Below are 23,128 nucleotides of genomic sequence, written 5' to 3' on the forward strand. Positions count from 1 at the left end.
TTTGCTGCAATATAAGGACGATATCAAACTATTAGAGAGTGTCCAAAGGAGGGCAATAAAGATGGTTAAGGGCCTTGAGGGGAAGCCACATGAGAAGCATCTGAGGTCTGTTCAGTCTGGAGAAGAGGAGACTGACAGTGTGGTCTTCAACATCCTCACAAGGGGAAGAGGAGGAGCTGATCTCTGATCAGATCTCACTGATCTCTTCCCTGTGGTGCCCAGTGACAGGACCCAAGGGAATGGCCTGAAGTTGTATCAGGGGTGGTTTAGGTTAGATATTAGAGAAAGGTTCTTCACCCAGAAGGTGGTTGGACACTGGAGCAGGCTCCCCAGGATGTGGTCACAGCACCAAGCCTGACTTGAAGGAGTGCTTAAAATTGCTCTTGGGCACATGGTGTGACACTTGGGAGTGGTGTTCTGCAGGGCTGGGAGTTGGACTCGATGATACTTGTGGGTCCCTTCCAGCCCTACTTATCCTGTGAAAATTGTGAAAACTGTGGAGGAATTGTTCTGTGAAATTGTGGAGAACTGTGGAAAATTGTTCTATTATCACCACAAATTTTTCAAATAAGAACCAAAAAGGCAAAGTCTAAAATTTAAATATACCTGGGAGATGATGGCAACTTAGGAGCATAGAAGAGCAGCTCAAGGAGGTAAGGGAGTCTAAACCTTCCTCTCCTGACAGATGACTGACTTGCAGTAAAACTCTGATAAGCATAATATATAATATATTCTGTCGCTTGCTAATCCCAGTTCACAATTGTGCATTTTAGCTAACAATCATTGTTTTTAAGCAGTGTCTATCCTGCTTGTGTAGTCTCTTTACACATGGATGAAGATGCCTGAACAAAGTAACTCAGAGATACAGCCATTATATTACCTAAGATCACCCTATTGTTATTTAAAAAAGGACTCTTTAGATTATGTTTATCACCATTTAGATATTCTTATCACTTTGACCATTATTAAAAATGCAATGCCAATAATTTTTACCTGATTTATGCTGGTTATCAGGTAGGCAGGCTCAAAATCTCTATTTCTAAGGAAACAAATAAATTACCATGATTTAGCTATATATCACTCAGAGGAATTGCCCACATGTAACCACTTCTTGAACCATGGGACATTATTTCACACAGTTCAGTGCACAAAACACAACTGCGTTAGCTAACCTCTGCCTGGGGTTAAGAGCCTTTAAGTAAACATTTGCCTGTTAAACAGCTATTGTACCAAGTATTCATTCTCTAAGATTAGGGATATATAGAGGGAACCTAATCTGTGGGTCAGAAAAAGGTACATTTATAAAGGGTATAGACAGATTTTTACAACTTTCAGTTAATTCCAGCTTATAGCACAGAACAGCATTACAGTGTGCTTCTCTTCACCCTTATTCAATTTTCTCAGCTAGCTGTGCATTTGTCTTGTTCGCAGTGCAGTAGTGTGAAGTAAACATTAGCTGTGATCCAAGTTTGAAAACATGAGTTTGCATAAAAACATGTTGAAATGATTTCCCAAAACATTAATATCAATAACAATCACTGCCCTACTCTAATGCTTCTGCTAATAACAACAATGATCACTTCTAGGTGAAAGAGAAGAAAAAATCCTATATAGGTTAATGGATTCCATTTGGGTTTTTTGCCTTTCCTATTCCAGCATAGGCCTTGGGTACTGTCCTGGTCTAATTCAGGGGCAGAAGTAGAGGATCATAGACAAGAAAAGAGAAGGTTAATTAAACTGAGTTAAATAGGCTATCAAAATTAAGTTGTTCATAATGGTCACTTCCAACTCACTTCTAATTAAAAAACAGGTATATAAAACCATATGGTATTGCTGGGGAAAGGTGTCATATGAATGTCTCACAGCTAAATTGATTTTCCAACATGATGCAATAGAATATCTCCCTGATTGATTTGACAAGGTGTCTATATATGTTGCACCATTGGCCTTTGCTGTACAAGTGTAGAAAAGGCCCTTAAGTATTGTTGGTGGAGTTTCTCACCAAGAGAAATTTTCTCTCTTCCCTATCTTTTTCTCTTGATTTCGGGGGAATTTTTTTCTCCTTTTCTTTTTGCATTGCACCATACATTCATGGTTGCTTCACTTCTCAAGTTCCTTTGAGAATTGGTATGTCAAATAGTAGAAGGGGCATTCACTGGAAAATGCTATAAATTCCCAAAATATGAAGCAATATAGTAGAAAACCAGCTGATATTGTCACAATGGAAAGTTGGGGCCCAAAAATTAGACAGACTGTACAGTCAAGAGTCTGTCTTCGTTCTTTTTTGAAGGAGGAGATTACACAGCTTTAGAATTTAATGAAGATGATTAATTTTGTATGAAAATTTGCTTATGAACTGCTGCTCAGTTCACAGCAGATATTTACACAATAATATTAAGGTGCATGTACATGCACATGCTGCATTATTGAGAACACAAATTCAATAAATTAATAACTATTAAATGGAAGGATTTAAATTATCTGTGCAAATATAATTCAGTTTTAATAACTAGAGCGGAGAACTGTAGAAGAAAGAGGAAGATTCAGAGTTGAATCTCTATAGACCTCTTACTTCTCCTGCTGTGCCTTCTGCCAGCTTGATCCATTTCACTGCCCTGAGAAGGACATGGGGACACTGAAGAGCCTGTTGAGAACATTTTATATTTACATTCTTCTGGAAAATTTTCTTCATTTACATGCAATGAAAGGTGCTCAGTTAATGAGCACTCATTCAACATTGGGTTTTACAGCCAGTTTTCACTGAGCAGTCCCATGCTTTATTTTATTTTGCTCAATTCTTATCATTCTCTGAGGACATAAATATTGATTTCCTCATGGTTTTTCTCTGTGGTACTTTTAATTATATTATATGAGTGCTACAGAAAATAATAATTATCATATTTTGTGAAAGGACAGGTTAATATTCATTCCCCATTTTACAAGTATATGAAGATTTTAAAATTCCCTGAATTCTGGATGTCCATGTTTAAATATTTCCCAATGGCTTCTATTTCAGATATTTTGTTTTGCAGAAAGACTCAAAGCTGGTTGGCACCATAAAAACTGTGGAACTCTCATAATTATGACCCTTTTTCTCTGTGAAGACATTCAGTGGCATTGGGCACAACCTTTCCCGTTTTTCTTTCCTGTGTTTCTTGGATTATTCAGTCACAATCTACCACCACTGGCAACACATAAAGATGATTCTTATAAACACTTATCTAGTCTCTTCCATACTTAAATGATCCCACTCTTGTCTGTGGTATAGAGGAGGAATAATTTCCTGGGTTTGGGGAAAAACAAGGCTAGAAGAATTTCCTACAACTTGTTCGTGTTCCAGAAAAATTATTGTAACAGAACTAATTGTAAAATGAATTTATTCATGGGGAATAGAATTTCCAGCATGTGAGACATAAAACAGCTTTTACTTCTTTCTATAACATTGATTTAGAGGTTTTGAGCTAGATTTCAAGACATGGATCTGTAATATTACTTTATAAAAATGAGCACTGAGGCACCAAAAAGAAGAAATCTGCTCGGCAATTATCTGGAGTTGACACGAACTGAAAGTACTCCCACTAAAACCATCAGGCATTGGAAACCTCATTCTGTGCTCTTTAAATCATTTGGAGAAACAGAAGCTCTCAAAGAAAGTTTATATTGCAATTCCAAATTTTAAATATTTCAATTAATATAAGAAAGAGTTGAAGTATGTAAACATGTAGCTTTCCTTGTAGGCATAAACTCTTCTGTTCATTGTTTTTTTCCTTTGCAATTTGACATATGTTGCTGAATCAATAAGGCAGTTGATCATTATTAGATAATCACACACCTGGGAGGCCTCAAGCCACAGGATATAACCAGAGAGTCAGAACCACAGGGGTATGATAATTTTTCAGTTTTATGTAATCATATAATTTCTTTAAATTTTACTACTGCGATAAATAACTTTGAGTGTGAATAGAGCTGCCAGTTAATGTCACAATATTTCACCCACAAGACTTGCACAGACTAATGCAGTTCTACAAAAACCCTAAAAGCTATTATAATTAGAAGGCTGATTCAGTCTGACATTCATAATCTGCACCTGACAATCTCCCTGCAGTCAGAGCATTTGCAATGCCTCTTCCCAGCAGCAACAGCTGAATCGGAATCAGCAGAATCAAAACAGTGGGCATCAAGAGGCCAAGATTTAGATGTTTGCCTTATTGATAAACATGTGAGAGGAAACTGGGGAGTTAATTTTTACCTAGTAGCAAAGTTTTACTCTATTTTTCCAGTAAAATTAAGGGAAATTTTACTCTCACTGAATATAAATATAGAATATTAAATCCTGTCATAAAAAAAAACCTTGAGCAGAAAAGAAGGAAAAATTTTGTCATGCTATTATATTTACAATTTTTAGAAATATGTATACTTAAGGCTCTGTGTAATGTCTTTCATCTTTACTTAATAATATAATCTAATTAATAATAAATTAAATAATTTAATATAATTGCATAATAATGTCTTTGCTTCTATTACTATTAGTGAAACAATGTAGGCATGAGTGCAAAGAACACAAAGAACAAGGTGCTGCACAGAGCTGCGTGGAGCACAGCAGAGGCTGCAGAATGATTCAGGGAACTTCTGGCCTGTCAGCCTCAATTCTGTGCCTGACAAGATGATGGAACAGATCTTTCTAGAAACTATGCTAAGGCATATGGAGAACAGGGAGGTGAAGCAAGACAGGCAGCACAGCTTAACAGGCAGCACAGGCAAATCCTGCCTGACCAAATAGTGGCCTTCTATGATGGAGTGACTATGTCTGTGGTCAGGGGAGGGGCTACAGATATCATTTTATGGACTTCTGTAAAGACTTTGAGACATTGGCCACTATCTAACCATTCAATCAATTCCTTATCCACTGAAGACCCATCAAATCCATCTCTCTTCAGTTTAGAGAAGGGTTTTGGGGATTGTGTCAAAGTCTTGATGGACATCCATGACAACTGGTATCCCTCAGGGGTCTGTATTTGGGACCATTGTTATTTAATATCTTAATTAATAATATAGATAAAGGGATAGACTGCATCCTTAGCAAATTTTCAGATGACACCAAGCTAAGAGGTGCTGTTGTTACACCTGAAGGACGGGATGCAATCCAGAGGGACCTGGACAAGCTTGAGAAGTGAGCCCATGGGACAAGACTGAGTGCAAGGTGCTGCACCTGGATCAGGGCAGTCCCTGGTATCGACACAGGCTCGGGATGAACAGATCCATTGCAGAGCTGCTGAGAAGGACTTGGAGGTGACAGGGGATGAGAGGCTGGACAGGAGGTGGCAGTGTGCACTTGCAGCCCAGAAAGCCAATTGTGTCCTGGGCTGCGTCCATAGCAGCACGGCCAGCAGGGCAAGGGAGGGGATTCTGCTCTTCTGCTCTGCTCTGGTGAGACCCCACCTGGAGAGCTGCATCCAGCTCTGGGGACTCAGCACAGGAAGGACATTAATGTACTAGATTGAGTCTGGAGGAGGGACACTAAAATTATTAGAGGGATGGAGCACCTCTCCTGTGAGGAAAAGCTGAGAGAATTGGGATTGTGCTGCCTAGAATAGAGAAGGCCTTGAGGTGACCTAATTGTGGCCTTCCAGTAAAAGAAAGATGGAGAGAGCCAATTTTTCAAGAGCATGTAGTAGTAGGACAAGGTGGAATGGTTTCAAACTGAGATTAGGTTTAGATGAGAAGCTATGAATAAATTCTTGGAAACACTGGAACAGGTTACCCAGAGCTGTAGCAGATGACCCATCCCTGTCAATGTTCAAGGCCAGCTTGGATGAGGGTCTGAGCAACCTGTGGAAGGTGGGGCATAGAGGACCCATGGCAGGTGGGTTGGGATCAGATGTTCTTTAAGCTCCTTTCCAACTCAAACCATTCTATGATTAATATTAGATAGTTAAAAAAAAAAAAATACAAAACCCTGTTATCTGTATGTAACACAAAAAGAGAAACTGCTTGGCTTCTCATGTTTTTTCAACTGGCATAAACCAGTCTTCCTTCTTAATACTTGAAAATGCAGTTTTTATTTTGAATGTACCGTTCCCATGTTGAAGAATTTTTTTTTATTTTTTTTTTTTATTTTTTTTTTTTTTAATTTTTTTTTTTTTTTTTTTTAGGTGGGAGTCCTACTCAAGTAGCCTCAGGCCTGAGCCCCCATAACCCCCAGCCCCAATGAGCTGTCAGCATCCTGACTGTGGTTGTAAATCATGGCCTTCAACATGAGATGTACAAAATGTGTTTTCCCTGATGTTTGGCTCAAAAAAAGAGCAGGCACCCAGGTATTTTTCCCCAGGACATTCATGTTTATGTAGCAAGGCAGTAACTCACATTTAGCTTTTGAAAAAGTTAACTCTTTTTTTTTTCTGGTCAATGACCATGCAATATTCAAGCACTTCCTTTGGAAATTTCAGAGTGGTTGGCCATTTGTAGGATACAAATTATAGCATGGCAGATATATCCACATAATCTGTCTTTACAACATAAGGAAACTGGGCTGATTTCACTTTTGATCCCCTTAGGAAGACAAAGCTGGTATAGCTTATTAGGTCACCATGTGAGTCAACACAACCCAGGTGACCACCAAGCCACGGCTGAGATGCAAAGAATAGATTTATTTCATTATTTCACTAACAACACTGGGCCACAGAGACACAGAGGAACACAGGTTCCCTTAGGCTTAGTTCATCCCAGTGACTGTAGGGGATGAAAGGGCCCCCTCTGCCTGTCCCAATATACCAAAGGGCTTCAGGCACATACGGTTTATGGGTTTATCTACAGGCTCTGTTTTTATGATCTCTCTGTGTTCTCCAGAATGAGGCTCAAGCACGTCTGTGAGAGTGTGTTGTCTCTACACAGGAATTCTGCTTTTCAAAACAGGCAGAGGATGAACAATTCTAGGCATAAGAATAGGAGTTTTCCCACACCAGCATTCTTAGCATTCCCAACTGTAAAATTGCTTTGAGTGAAAATTCCGTCTTTGACAAATCTGGTTTTAACTGTTCCCTCCCAACAGTCACTGATGCCCTGCTATCACAAACCAGAATGACTTACAGTCATTTTATGCAAGCTAATTGTTCTTCTGCTAATTGTATACATCTGGGAATTTGCTACTTCAAAATGACTCAAATATGAGTAGTTATTTTTAACACCTCTGCAATTATCTCCGTCCAAATCCAGCTACAATCTCTAATCTTCCTTAACTAAAAACGAGGTTGATCAAAAGCACTTTTTTACCCATGCTCTCAATCATTTTCTGTTGTTTTAGCTGTCACTTTATCACCAGCTGCTTGGTGTGTTTTGAGTGAGTGCAGCAGGGGTTTTCTGGTGCCCTGGCTGTAGGAGAGCAAGGACATGGGAGCAGGGACAGCACAAGGTACATACTTGAGCATGCTCATTAGGAGTCCTTCAGCTGGTCCCAAGAATCCTCAGTTCTAAGCCACTACTAGCAGTGCCTTTCCTGAAACACAAGAAACAGGACAATAATCAGCTCCCCAAGGCTCTGGAGTGCAAAGACAATCTTAAAGCTTTTAAAATATATTTTCCTCCTTGTTGTCTCTGACTTCATTGCAATCCAAAAACAGAAACTATGTTTTGCTGATAATAATCCAAAATCTCTGCTTGTAACCCATGCAAAATTACTGATGTGGGTAAGGCAGATGACTAGTTTAGTAGAAATGCAGGAAATTAGGCTATATTTATGTCAAGTCTTTATTGGGACTGAATACTTTAGTTTCATTGATTTTTGTCCTTTATCCTGCCCAGTTGTCATCACAGCATTTCAAAGAGCCCTCAACTCATGTGTTTCACTCAAATGATGTATGGGATTTGATTAGAATTCACACCAAAACTGCTGCAAGAATATAGCATCTATTCAATATGCTTGAAACCCAAGTGAAAGAAATAGCAAGAAGCTTATTTTCAAAAGAAAGGTTTGACTTTTGCATTTTGGTGATTCTTTGTTGAAATTGAACATAGAGAGGCTCTGAGAGCATGCATGCACAGAAAAGCAAATTTTTATTATTTATTCTGCTCTGCTAGCAAGAAAAATTAGTCCATCTGCACATCCATGAAGTGAGTTAATGAAGGGTTTCAGAATTAAGATATAAAGCTTAGTCTTTGAGCTCTGGTTCAGGAAATCTACTTACTAAAGTCAAGAGTAGTTTTGAAATCACCAACTCAGATGATAAAGCAAATCATTTTTGGAGTCTATTTCCTAGGCCTTATTTGAGTGCTAATCCTGAGAGAGAGTAACTAAGACAGAAAGTTCTCCATGGGGAGAGATCTGCAAGAGTCAGAAGATACCCAGATAGATCTTCCAGGGGATGGAAGGTGAAAAAAGCCCATAATGATGCATGAGGTTAGATCAGATAACAGCCCTCACAATGGGCTACTCCAAATAGAAACAGGCAAAGCTCCAATATGTGAAACGGAGCACATTAATTTGTTTAATGAGTGAATAAAGCATCGATTCATTTAATGAACCTGATTCAAGGGCTACTTGACTGAAAATTGCATCTTTCTGAAAAAATAACTCAAACTAGCTGTGTCTAGCCTTCATGTTTCAACTCCCATGACTTCTAATTTAATACTACTTGACGTGAAAAAAAAACCAAACTGAAATTGCAAGGATTTCAAATCTTTATTATTTATTTTGTAGAAAAATATATTATGTGTCATCATAACACCTGGAATTAGAAACTGGGAATTGAGTTGTTAATAGGAAATTCAGTATTGTCAATTTAATTTTTTTTTTATACTGCTTTTAAAGTCTTTACCAATGAAAGACTATTTTCTCTGTCTTCTAGTGTGTAAAGTTTTCTCTCAGCAGACACTCTTTTCCCACTTGGTTCTCTCTGCCACTGAACAGAGAGTTGAGTTTCTTGCCTCTTCTAAGTGAACATAAAAGCTTTCTAGAATTTTATGTAACATTTTACTTTGTGTGTGTAAAATTGTATGAAATGTGTCTCTCCTAATGCTAACAGAAACAAGAAAGAGGTGACATTGCTCTTCAATAATTAATATTCCAGATTTTATATCCATATAGAGAGAAAGAGTAGGCACACTTGGGAAAATGTGAATTTCTGTCTCTAAGCTATCTTGTGGCAATAGAAAGGAGATGTGAGGAGGTATTTTAAGTAAATTCTGCCTCAGGGAGGAGGAGATTCCTGCAGAGTGCTTGAAAGGGAGTCAATATCATGTGAAAAGCAGACTTATGATCAGGAATGAGACCATGTAGGGTTCAAATCAATATGCACAAGAATTTGAAATGCAGAGTTCCTTTCTCAGTGTGTAAAAACATTGTTAAAGCCTGTAACCTTACAGGTGTCTTTTGTATGTAACAAGCAGCCATTATCAGCAGGTTTTCCTCATATTACCATATATATACACTTTATATTACTTGCTGGTTTTTCCTTTGGTCATTGTCTTTCCTAATCCCCATCAATCTGAACATGATTCAGACCTTTGCTCTGTGCCTGAACCTGGGATTGTCATATCCCCACAATAAATGTCCAGGACTCTTTGGTCTTCATGACACAATAGTCTGGGCTGTTTTAAGGACATGTATGTAATTGTACCTGAAACTGCAGATGGAGGGTTTCAGGAACCAGGGATTCTCTGCCAATTTTTCTGCAATATTTGACAAAAAGATGATTACAACATTCTGGGAAAAAAAAAAAAGACAAAACCAGCTATGATTTAACCCAAATAGTCCTTTTAAAAAAAATTTCTTTAAAACAATTCATTTTACAAATTACATGGAAACTTTTCACAATACCTTTATCTTAAGGTTTAGCTCAGTTTGGTTCAGTAACTACAGCATTTCAGTGACAAAATGTGCTTTTGAGAAATTAAAGTTGCCACAGAATTATTCTAAGAATAATACAAATTAAGAAAACTCCAAAAAGAAGTAAAATTTAAACTTCAGCTGTGTTTTTATTGTACATTTCATCTGGGAACAGGAAAGACTAAAAAATTTGAAACTTTCCCTTCCCAACCTTTCTGCCTGCTCTGGAAACGGTGCCCATGCTGCCACCTGGAGCCCACTCCTAGGTTTGGAACCAGAAAACAAGGCTTGGAAGCAAATCCAGCAGCTGACGCCTGGTCTCAGTACAAGCAACAACCAGCAAAAACAGTCAGAGGATTAATGCAGGTTCTTATCTCCTCTGTGTGGTGTTCCATGCAATCCACAGCAAATTCAGTGCAAACACAGAGATAAGGACCAAGAATATATTTTTCTGGGATAGTGGATTCAGGAAAAACTATTCTCATTACTTGTCTGAGCTTGTTTATGTCTCAAAGAGGGAGTGAACGGATTTTGTGGGTTTCAAGCAAACCCAGTCAGGATGGTGATTTCAGGCAACCTCACATGGCTTCCAGCAGCAAAGGAAATGAATTGATAGAGATTACAGATCTCTATAAATGTTATCCTGCTATAAGGGGCTCTGTTTCATTTTACATGAGTCAGCTTGTGTCACAGTGACTTCACAAGGCAGCCAGGTACCACTGTGCAACTAGGACGGCAAGAGATGTCTTCTTAAACCTGCAGGAAGGTAAACCTTTCAAAGACACGGACTCATCAACAGTCACTGCATGAGAGTCTTATAAGAAAAAATTTAGGAACTGCTCTGTAACAGTATGGTAATCCAATAAAACATCCAATATCTGCCCCTAACAATAAGTAGCTAAGGCAGAAATTATGTATATATGACTGAAAAGTCCAAGTTTGTAATGAAAAAAAGTTCATGTGGGTCAATTTATACTAGAAGTCATAGTAAAGAAGTGATAAATGGAGGAATGGATTTATCTATCTGGATTTATTATTATGCTGAAATAAGAATTATCTTACTGTTCCCTGTTTGTACAGCTTCTAACCATTTTAAACATGGTCCAAATATTTCAGGCTGGTCCTGCAGTGATACAAATATAAAAGGGACCTCTTGGCAATCAAAATCCCAGGCAGAGACCATTTTTGACCTGATATGGATTTTCAACACTGTCATTTTCACAGTTTGCTAAGCAACAAATATGTGTACTGTCAAAGACACATGCATTTACAAATGAATACAAATTCACAGGGAAACCTCCAAAATATAATACTATGTTTTGTTAAAGGGTGATTTAATTGTTATTTTTCATTAAATCAAATTATTATCTCAATTATTATGAAATTATTATGATATCAAATTATGATCGTTATTAACATTGTGTTGATGTGATGAGTGACTTAGAGCAGAGACTAACACTCATAAGCTATTCATATACTAGCTTTGTGTGAAAAACTAGAACTTTTTTATTATTAATAAAATACAAAATAGTGGTTCTCAGATTCTAATTAAAATAATGTACACTATACATAGGGCATTTAATGTAGAAAGCTGTTGAAAAATTGTAACCTTTCTTTAAAATTCACATTGCTTGTTGAAAATGTCAATGTTTTAATGGAACTTGTCAGTATATACAAATTGACTTTTTTCAAATATTGTAAAATTAACATCTTTGTTCTGCTCTGCTCTTTTCATTAATTTTTTGAGGAGGTTTCACATAAATGCATATGTCATTCAAGTCAGTTTCTGAATAACTGAAAAATTTACCGAAATGGTCCATTGCTTTTCCGAATGCTCTTTCAATCCTTTTCTAAAGGGTGCTTTTTAAATTGCCCAGAGACAATGACTCCACATAAGAATATCACATGTAACAAACAAAGGTCACTTTCTTTTAAAGGTATAGACAAACAATGTATCTTAAAAAGTAATTGACCTGATTTGACTTTTAGTTTCCCAAAATTTACCACACAGATACAACGCCCAGAAGCATGACAAACAAATTCAGATTTTAGTTGTAATTGAAAGGCAATTAAATGAAGCTTTTTGCAGCAAATGCAGAAAATAAGCTCTGAAGGGAAAGAACATTTGGGTAACTGAGCAGCTTTCCCTTAAACAGCAGAGCAACTGGCAATGCATATGTGTGTTTAGTCTACTGCTAATGTACCAGATTGTAGAGGGAAGGAGGTGCTGTGATAATAATTATATCTCTAGAAGATGGAGTAATTCTATTATCATGTGGGTACTTAATGCCTTTCATACTTCTTTGTTTAACTTAATCAAAAATAAGTTGTAACCATTAGCTGTAGTCTTTTAGCTGTTACCTTACATGAAAGCTCAGGTATTCCTTACTGCTTTAGCCTCCTTTAAAAAACATGTAAAAAACCTCCAGGATCAGAAATTGTTGAGATTGATTTGATTACAATAAAGAAGAAAGTGGGGCCAAGTTGACTCAGAAATTTTTAATATTTCCCTGATACATAGCAGAAAACTGTGAGCAAGTTCTTGGGGCAGGACTGAGAATTTAAAAGGAATGAAAAAAAATGGAGCAGGAAATAAACAGAATACATGGGCCAAGTCTAAAATAATTGACGTGCAAGGAAAGACTATAAATGCCAATATTTACTAATGGATGTTTAATTCTCTTCCACTCCTGGAACTTTGTCATTTTTAGACTTAGCCTAAATAATAGACCACTATTTCTGGAGGTCATGACTTTTCTTTCCCTTTGCAGAGTACATGACAAAAATCTGATATTTGAAAACGTGAGAACATCAGAGCATTCCTTGTTTTCAAAGGAAATCCCACCTGTTTCTTTCAATTGATTTAATACTGTTTCAAAAACTGCTGTCCTCATATGGGCATAACTTAGCTCCTGCAATTTGGTCATTGAAAGCAGGCACCAATCATTTGGGCACTCTCACAAAAGCAGAACTTATACAAATTGATGATAAAGAATAGAATCCTTTTTTTTTTCTTTAGAAACAATGATCTTTGCCATCTATATTCATTTTAAAAAATACAATTGAATGAAATATTCTATCTGAATAAATTCTTGCTTCACACCTCTTAAGCTGATTTTGACTGCCCTTTTGATGCAGGCAGGCTACAAAGGTGGAGTGATGACAATAACAAGCTAAGCAAAAACAATACTTACAGTATATATTTAGAAATGGAAGACATTGTCTCATTTATCACAGAATGACTGAGGTTAGGATGAACCTTTAGAGGGCATCTGCTTAACAGCAGAGCTCAAGCAGGGCCACCAAGAGTCCATTGCTCAGGACCGTCTCCAAACGGAGACTGAGACTCCACAATCTGGGCAACCTGTGCCAATGCTCTGTCACCGTTACAGTAAGAAATGTTTCTCAGTGTTCAGAGGGAACCTTCTGTGCTTTAGTTTGTGTCAGCTGCCTCTTGTCCTGTCACTGGACACCATGAAAAGAGCATGGCTCCATCCTTTTTGCACCCTCCCTTCAGGTATTTGCACACACTGATAAGATGCCCCTGAGCCTTCTGTCCATCACAACTCTCTCAGCTTTTCAATGGAAAAGATGGAAGAGATACTTCTCAATGGAAAAGATGCTTTGGTCCCTTAATTATTTTTAAAGCCCTTTGCTGGAACTTCTGCAGCTGCTGTCTTGTACTGGGAAGACTGTAAGTGGACACACTGATGCTATTGAAACTTGAACTAGAATTATTATCAAAGAAAGCTTTTCCAAAAGGAAAATTATTTCCTTTTTACAGCAGCTGAAATATTTCCAGTTTTAGAAAGCCTTAACCAATAAATGTTGTGGTATGGTATACAGTAATTCCTAGGAGATCCTTTGTATTCCTAGGGTACCCAAACTTCCACAGAAACCTAGACTGACAGGGACTTGGTATCATCTATATTTCTGCATACAACTGTAACGTATTTCTATAGCTGCCACTGAGAGAATTTGTCTGCAAACACAGAATGACAAAATGACAAAATTCTGTTAGAAGACACTGAATGATATTATGCACAGCTCCCTGGCTCTAGAAGCAATATGTTCACACATGATTATTTTACTTGGAAGAACATAGGAGCTAACTGATTAAATGAAAGATTAGGAATTCTACAGACAATGTCTTTAGGATGAACACATGTCCAAAGGGCACATTGCTTTCCATTATGAGAGGTGCATATTCTTACAAGAGAACAGCAAGACACTTCAGTATTTTTATTTTAAATATATTAGTAGCTGTCTGTAGCCACAGGGTAGAGCATGTCTATTTGCTGGGCTTTTGGTCTTTTCAAAGAGCAGTCTGTTTACAGACTAGACAACAAGGCAGAGACCCATAAGTGGAGAAGTTGTCTGTGATCTCTGTGTGGAGGCTAAAGGTTCTCTGAGAAACAGAGAAATGTCACTTTGGACAGACCTTAGCCTATGGCACTCCACTCTATAGATGAGCCTATCAACTCAAATAAAGAATGAAATGCACACTATAGCACAAGCTATAACCTTGAGGAAAAAACCCCAAAAAACAAAAAAAACCTGAAAAACAAACAAACAAAAGAAACCAAAACAAAAACCTGAACCAAACCAGAACAAAACAAAACAAACAAACAAAAAAAAAAAAAAGAAAAAAAAAACCACCCATACCAGATCTGATTCTCTCAGTAATCCAAGGCAGAGTATGTTGTCAGGGTTGAGTACTCCTCAGAACCACACACCCCCAAATCCTTACATGGCCAAGAGCATGAAACCACAAATCAGAGACCAGACAGCCAAGAGGACAAGAAACTCTGGAAACAGCAAGGGAGAACAGCTGTTTTGTTGGTGAATGCAGAAAGGCCTTGAAAAATTCCAGTGCTTCTGAGCTGAAAACCTTTCCTCCTGTGATGATGAAGCTGGGTAGATCTAAATCTGCCCCAACAGCCAGCCCATTGCTACAAGCCCCACAGGGGAACAGACAACAATAGCTGTATGTAGCTGCAACCACCTTCTTTCAGAGCAGGAGAATGACAGAAAACAGTAATTTCCTCTCAAGGTTATTTGAATGACAGCCTTTGAAAAGAATGAGGAGTGGAAACTGCTGTTCTCAAAAAAACCCTCAAAATACTCAATGTATTGATATTATTATTTCCTTTTATTTATATTATTATTAAGAGTCAGCTACAAACACACACCACACAAGATATGTGTGGTGTGTGTTTGTAGCTGACTCTTAATTTTGCATCAGAATATTTACATTTGGCATCATATTTGCCTTGTAATATTGTCACTTTCAGCTAAGCACTATGTGTCTGAAAAATTAACAAATACTTGCACATGTAAATAGCTCAAAAACACAGTATAATTTGCTCCAAAAAAAGCCCTTATGCATGTTAAAGGCTTACCCATGCCTACAGAGTCTGGTGCAAAAGTTTTCCTGTTGTTATTAATTTATCCAAAATAAGTTTTAGGTATAAGCTGTATTTACATGAAATGATCTTGCCTTCAGTGACAACAAGATTTAATGATGTCTGCGTGAGAAAAAAGGAGGATGTCCAGCAAGATTCCGTCCTTCGCCTTTGTCGTGAGCACACAGAAGACAAAGCTTAGCACATTTTGAAGAGAACATTACTACAGATTTATTGTTCAGCCATGGCTGCTCGATGAAATGATAACAGAAATCAAGTCAAAAAAGAAACTTGGGATAATAGAGCAAAAAATAAAAAAGCTATAAATTCATGCATCATTTTGGAAATATTCCTGAAAATTGAGGGTCTTACAAATACTCAGCAAACTTTTAAGAATAACAAAATTTACTCAGTTTTTATTAATTCTAAACAGCCTTGCATCTGAAGAAAGGAGGCTTCTCCGTCACTGAAGGTCCCGCGAATTTTTCCAGACCAGCAATCAACATCATTTGCCCGGTGGTTCATCTGCCGGGGGGATTTCAGGGCTTCTCCGCGCGGCTGCACATCCGAAAGCAATCGGGAGGTGGCACCTCGTTATCGCCGTGTCCCGGGATGCCGCAGCAGCCCCGCTCCAGCCGGCAGCGAGGGGAAAGGAACAGCGCTCTGAAAGGGGAAAAAAAGGGCTCTGCTGAGGTCATGGACCTGCTAACAGCAGGCAGAGACATTCTTTGGAGGCGTATAAAACTCCTGATATGCTTACTTATAATTTGAATGCACAGAAATACATCAGGTATTGATAAATAGAAAAAAATAATAATAAAAATTAATGCTCTTAATGCAAACTACAGAGTACAATCAGCTGTCCTCAAGATCTTGGATTTGGTTTTTTGGGGTTTTGTTTTGTTTTTTTGCATTTTTGTTTTGGTTTTTTGCTTTGGGTTTTTGTTTGTTTTTCATAGATGGTTTTGTGTTTGATTGTGGTTTTGGCTTCAGGTATTTTTTTAGCTTGATTTTTAGGGAAAAAAAAAAAACCCAAACAAACAACAAAAATCAGAGCATAGTTTTTGACTTTTTAATGACACCCAGATCTTTTCCATAACCACCTTGACAATGCAAAAATTCCATAACACAACAAGGCTTGCCCTCCATCTAGCTTTTGGAGAAGAAGCAGCTACCCTAAACCTTGCATTAATTGAACACAGCAGCTCTAGTTTGAAAAAATTGTAAATGTTTGAAAATGCGCATTACATTAATGTCAGCTTGTGCTTACTGTTCTTGTAAAGCTGAAAAAGAAAGATGGGATATTGAACTTTTTTAGAGCCTCTGGCACAAGGCAGTTTGAAAACTGTGATGTTAGACAGGATCATTTTATTCTGAGCTGTAAAATTTCAAAGAATGAGCAGAACAGAACTGAATTCCTGCAGGCTCCTCACCTCAGCACAAGACATATTGCAGAGGTGGTTAAACATGCCTTATGAATCAAAAGCTGGTCTCATGGTACTTCCAAGATCAAACTGGAGCATGCAAAACTGGAGAAAATGTTGATATATACCACTTTTACCACAATAAATTATTATTTTCCCTGCCTGAACTGGTACCTGCAAACTCAAATACCCAAGATACATTCAAATGCAGACATCATTTATACTGAGCATCAAGACCTGCCTACACTGTAACTATACATGTACATAATAAATTCATAACCAGGAGTCTGTAAGTTATTCTATTTCTTTTCAGACAAAAGGGCAATAGAAATAAATTCAATACAGAAATTTGAACATCATCAACAAAACTTGTCAAAATGCTGAAATTCTAGTTTTGATTTTCAATTTTGCCCTCCAGCAGCAATTCCTTTTTGTTGGCCACTAGCACAAACCTACTCCCTCTCCCATGACCTTCGTGGTATGAATACTAGCATCCACCAACACCCAGAGGGACAGATCCTAGTTCTGCCTGGATTTGTTGGTAAACTTTGCTAGGAGAAGTTAGGATACAGAACATAAAAGCAGCCATAAAGGCACTGCATTGAGGTTCATTTAGAAATTGTTCACATGAAAAATCCTACAAGGGATTGCTGTTAACTCCCAACACTTCTTGACAGCACTTCTCTTTGGATTTGTTTCTCCAATAAGAGAGGGGGATAAAGGTCTATTGGACATTTAATCAGGCTCTGATTTTATTTTCAATAAACTTTAACTTACATAACCCCACAGATTCCCCGAAGAACAACTGATATGAACCAGTGGATGCAGAAGACCACTTGGTGGTGACTGTTGAAAGCCTAAGGCCACCAATGCTGTATGATCATTGAGGGATACTTATAATTATTGGGATTTTTAAAAATAAGAATATCAAAGAATCACTTTTGCAGTAAAACCACTTCAAATGGTCTGTTACTGAGCAAGACAAATAACTGAATTAATACATCTGAATTATATTTGAGAGAAAAGCAGAGGCAGAAAATTCCCATTTTCTACTTCCACGTTTTCATTTTAGTGATTTAAAAATATTTTAACGAATGTAGCCAAAGTTTCATCAAAAGTCAACTTTTCTGTTTTATTAGCTTGACCTAAATGTCCTTAAACTGAGGAGTAGTTAGCTTATGGTAATAATTACCACAATGACTCAATTTGGCACTTTTTAATGGAGCTGTCACAATGCACATGCTACTTCTATAGCAGCTGAATTACAACAAATCTTACTGAGTTATTATTTCATTAACTTTTTGAAGTTTTGGCAATGATTTAAATGAAAAGGCACAAACGTTATGCTGTTAATCTTTGCTTACACATGAATGGTGTTTGCCATTAAATTATAACAATATTTAAAAATTAACTAAAACTAGTTCCAAGCTTAGCCTGGGAGAGATTAAATTTCAAAGAGGTCTCCCAAAATGATTGCTATAGTCTTGATTGCACAGAAGTGCAGGTGGACACCTAAATGTCTGGTAGGTGATCTACACTTCTCATTTAATACTCCTTATGTAGCCAAAGAGAAAGAAAAGCACATCCAAGGGCAGTTTCTCCTCCTCATCTTCAGGTAGCATGACTAAGTCAGGAAAAGCATCTGGCTCTCTCTCACTCTTTCATTTACTCATGTTGGAAGCTTACAGTCTGGATTACTAAAGCTGAGACGATTCACAGCCAGCTGCCTATCAACAGCTGTTGTAGTCCCTGCTGTCAGCTAGAACAGACTGGTTCATCTCCTTTGACAAAGTGGAGGACCTGGTGTTACCTCTCCACAGCATATTACTGTTGCACACATTTCATTAAAAAAATGCCAAGTTCCTATTTAGATTTGTATTCCTTACTTAACGTCTTTCATTTTACAGTAACATTGTGGAAGTGAATATTATATTGGCATGGAATTTACTCTAGTGATACAGTCTTGAGTCTTGCTCAATCAGTATCTATTGAAAATTTACTCCAGGGATGTGAGAAGTTAAATCTTAGGTACTCAATCAGTATCTATTAAAAATTCACTATTAGTTGTATAGTATCTGATTTAGAAACATTAAACTGAAGAAAGTGATTGTCCTACTTTCTTCTGATTAGCATGAAATAGGATAAATTGCTCTTTTCTGACAGTGAAACATAATACAAGACACCGACAGTAAAAAATCTCTTTAATCTGTATTTTTCTACTAATTTGGCAGCATTGCTCCTAGATTGTGTGCTCCAGAGGCTTGCAAAGCATCAAGCAATTGTGTTAGAGGCTGATCATGTGAAGAGAACTGACACCAAAACTGGCGGCGCCCTCAAAAGGCCAAGCCTTCTGCTTTGCCCGATTTCCTCTAAACCAGCACCAGAGGATCTGAGAGGGTCACCCCAGCTGGAGGTTTTTTCCTGTTACCCAGAACTGCTGTGGAGCTGCAATACTTTCTTCTTCATGCATGAGGAGACTCTGGGGGAGATGCTATGCTAAAGCCAGTCTCAGCTTCAGAGGGGCTACCAGCTGCCATGGGCAGTGCCACACTTTATCCCTGAGACCACGGTCCTCACTAGTTCTTCTTCACTTGAATGTAACCTCTAAGCCTGTTAGGACGCTGGGACTGTAAGTAAATTTTATAGTAGGAAGCCAAGCATGGAATAGAACAGAATGAGCAAAAGCTCATCTCATCTTTATATTCTTCCAAGACCTGTAAGACACAGAGCAAGACTGTGTACAATATCTATCCTAGATCAATTTGTTAGAGCAGGGCTTACCCCAGGACTTCACATCTTTTATCCCTGTCATTGACCAGTGCCGTCATTTGTTACATTCATTTATCTACATTATTTCCAATAATGTAGGTTTATATAATATTAACCTTTATATGAAAGAAAAATAATATAAAGACCCTTGCATATTATGTTATGTCCAGTGAAAAACATTTGGATGGACATTTGAAAACACTAATTACCTTACTATTTATTTTATTTAAGTCACTTTTCTGCTAGACTTTATTTCTGCTAGTGGACACTGAAACTCATCTCATTCACATCCACTGAGACATTTATAAGGAACATTTGTTTCAGACTTATCTACTTCATGGATTGAAGCAATTAACATTACTACACATTCAAAATGCATGAATTGGCCGTTATTTTGGTTGGAAATATTTCAACATTAGGTTTAAAACTGAATTACTTTGCCTGACTGAAATAGGTAGTCAGAAAACCTTCTGAGAGTGATTGATTATATAAGCATTTCTCTTGCTAGCTTTAAGCCCATATTAATCACTTGCTGTGGGTACTACTGAATCATGTTCTCAAGTATATTACTGGGCCAGGGTCTTATGGTAAATAATCTTACCAGATTTCACAACACAATTTGCCTTTCTACAGTGATCATGAACACCCATTTTCTGCAGTCTGTGTGAGTGAATAGAAGGCAGTGGCTGAATGAAGTGAGATGTCTGACAGATCCCTGTTGCACACTGACAAAAAGCTAAACATTTCACTACACATGACAGCTGCTGAAGAGATAGACTTGATTCAGTGACATACTGAGAACTGCATGTTTGAGCATTGTCACTGGTTGCTAGAAGCAAAGCTCATTTCCACAGCAATCTACTGGAAATATATTGTGCTTTGGGCATGGGATAGAGTCACAAGGGGCCTCAGAAAAAGGCAAACATTGCTTCTGAAAAATCCTTGTAACAAGGAAGAATAGTAGTTTTCTGGCATTTTAACTAATAAGTGAATTCATGCAATCAACATGTCTAAATCAGAATGAATCATAGAATCAGAATGGGTTTGAGTTGGACCTCAGAGATAATCTAGCTCCAAACCCTTTACCATGGGCAGGGACATCCTTCACTAGACCGAGCTAATCAAAGCCCCTTCCACCCAGGCCTTGAACACTTCCAGGGATAGGGCATCCACAACTGCTCTGAGCAACCTCTTCCAGTGTCTCACCACTCTCATAATAAATAATTATTTCCTATTATCTTATCTAAAACTGTTATCTCTGAGTTTGAAGCCATTCCCCCTCGTCCTAGCACTACCTGCTCGTGTAAATGGCTGCTTTTTTTTGTCAGCCCCCTTTAGGCACTGGAAGACCGCTATGAAGTCTCCCTGCAGCCTTCTCTTCTCCAAGCTGAACAACACCAACTCTCTGTCCTCAAAGCAGATGTGCTCTAACCCTCTAATTCAGCTTTGTGTCCTCTTCTGGACACTGTCCAGCAGGTCCAGGGCCTTTTTATGTTGGGGATGCCAGAGCTGGAATCCAGGCAGAGTCTCACCAGAGCCATGTAGAGGGACAGAATCACCTTCCTTGCCCTGCTGACCGTGTTTCTTTTGATGCAGCCTGGGACATGGTTGGCTTTCTGGCCTGTGAGCTCACATTGACTGGTCATGTCAAGCTTCTCATCCACCAGCACTGCCAAGTTCTCCTCAGGGCTGTTCTCAGTCCATTCTCCACCCAGTCTGTACTGTGCTTGTTTGCTTGTACACACGTACAGGACCTTGCACTGGGCCTTGTTGAACTTGATGGGGTTTGCACAGTCCCCCCTCCCAAGAGTCCCAGAGTCCTGTCCGGGTCCCTCTGGATGGCATTCCTTCACTCTAGTTACATCAGCCACACCACCCAGTTTGGTGTCACAGGGAAACCTGCTGAAGATTCACCCAATCCCACTGTCCATGCCATTGACAAAAACAGTGTTTGTTCCAATACCAAAATCCTGAGGAACACCACTGTGTAGAATTCTTGGTCAGATATAATTTCTCCTACAAATTTCAAGCACAGTTGAGGAATGTGAAAATTTTTCTGAAGACATTTTTGTTAAATCATATGCAAACCAGATTGTATTTTGGTTTTTTTTGTTGGTTTTTTTTGTTTTTTTTTTTTTTCCTCAGGAGTGTTGTCCCTTTTTATTTGTCCAATAGTTTAGTAAAAACAGTTTAATTTCTGAATCTGGAGATAATTCATATTAATGTAACTTCTATTATTAAGGATTTGTAATAGATGTTTTATCATGTTACCTACATTACGGTACTATGCTTTTAGAGAAGAATTAATGGTGGGGGACCTAAACTAATGGAATAATAGGGTGGTACGTGGGGGTTTTCCCTGTTCTCTAAATATTTAGGACCTACCCAAATCCGAAGAAAATTATGGAAAGGTTTCGGGGAACTTTTAATCATCTTCACAGAACCAAACACACCGTTACCATTTGTTCAATCATTAAGGAATACAGTGTGTGGTATGAAATTTAAGGATCCTTTTTCATCTTTTGTAGGAGACGTGTTGCATACAAGTTTTCCATAACTTTTTCTCATTACTTTTCCACTTCTATGTGAATTTTTCAAAATCATGGCAATTTATACACACAGACAGACACACCATTTCTTTCAATGGAATATATATTCCTTCTTTGGCACAGAGTTGATAAACTCCCAACTAATTCTTCAAACAAATGATGGCCAAGGTTCCTAGTCACAGTAATGCAGTGCTGTTCAAATTTCTCATGCTATTCCCTTCTCTTTCACAGAATATGAAACTTTGGATCATTTCTTTCCCAGCTGTCATTTGACTGTTGGTGCTAGAGTGACACAATTTTTTGTCTTTGAGCTGACAGGTGAGTGGTCTTCTCTGCTGATCTTAGAAGGATCATCATTCACTGTCTGTGCCACATCACCACTCAGCTGCAGGATAACCCAGAAGATGGAGCCTGCCTTTCTGACTCATGTACATCATCTCCATTGCATACAAATCACGGAAGAAATTTGCCACTGCCATCCCAGATTCAGTGATATGAAGCAGAAAGTTCAGTGCTGGGCTCTGTAACTAGTCTCTGTAGATCAGCCTAGTTGAGCCATGCACAGAACTCACAACTTCCATGCGAAAAAAGGAAGCTGTGTCTCATGCCTGTGCTAGGTTTGGCTGCCACACGTGGCAGAGTGGGACTCCAGCTGCAATCTGCTCTTCTTTTCTTTTTTTTTGTTAAATGATTTTCATCCCCAGCACGTGGCAGTGTCTGATGGTTGAGCAGGTGTCATGGATGAGGACAGCAGGGTTGGATGCTGTCAGCTAGGCAGTGGTGGTTCATTAGCTAACCCCTGGCACACCAGTGGAGCTGTTTTGTTAGCAGTTAAAGAGCACAACTAAATGGCTCGAACTTCAGTTGATGGGTCATTTCTGGTTCACACTGCCACTGTTTTCTGTCTGCCTGGAAGCATCCAGGCTCTCACATGCAGCACAGAGCACTGCAAGGTGAAGCTCTCTGCCACATCTGATTTATGTTGCAGTGTCTGAATAGAAGCTAAACTAGGATTGCAGAGGATAGTTAACAGCAAGTGGTGGACTGGGCGTGAAAAATAAATCTGTATGAACAAAAACATCTCTGTCTGATACTAACTGATCTACATATTCACTTTGACTGTTTTTTTCATGGGCAGAATTTACATTTTTATTTGCCAGA

Source organism: Passer domesticus, chromosome 5 (genome assembly GCF_036417665.1).
Source record: "Passer domesticus isolate bPasDom1 chromosome 5, bPasDom1.hap1, whole genome shotgun sequence".
Classification (NCBI taxonomy): Eukaryota; Metazoa; Chordata; class Aves; order Passeriformes; family Passeridae; genus Passer; species Passer domesticus.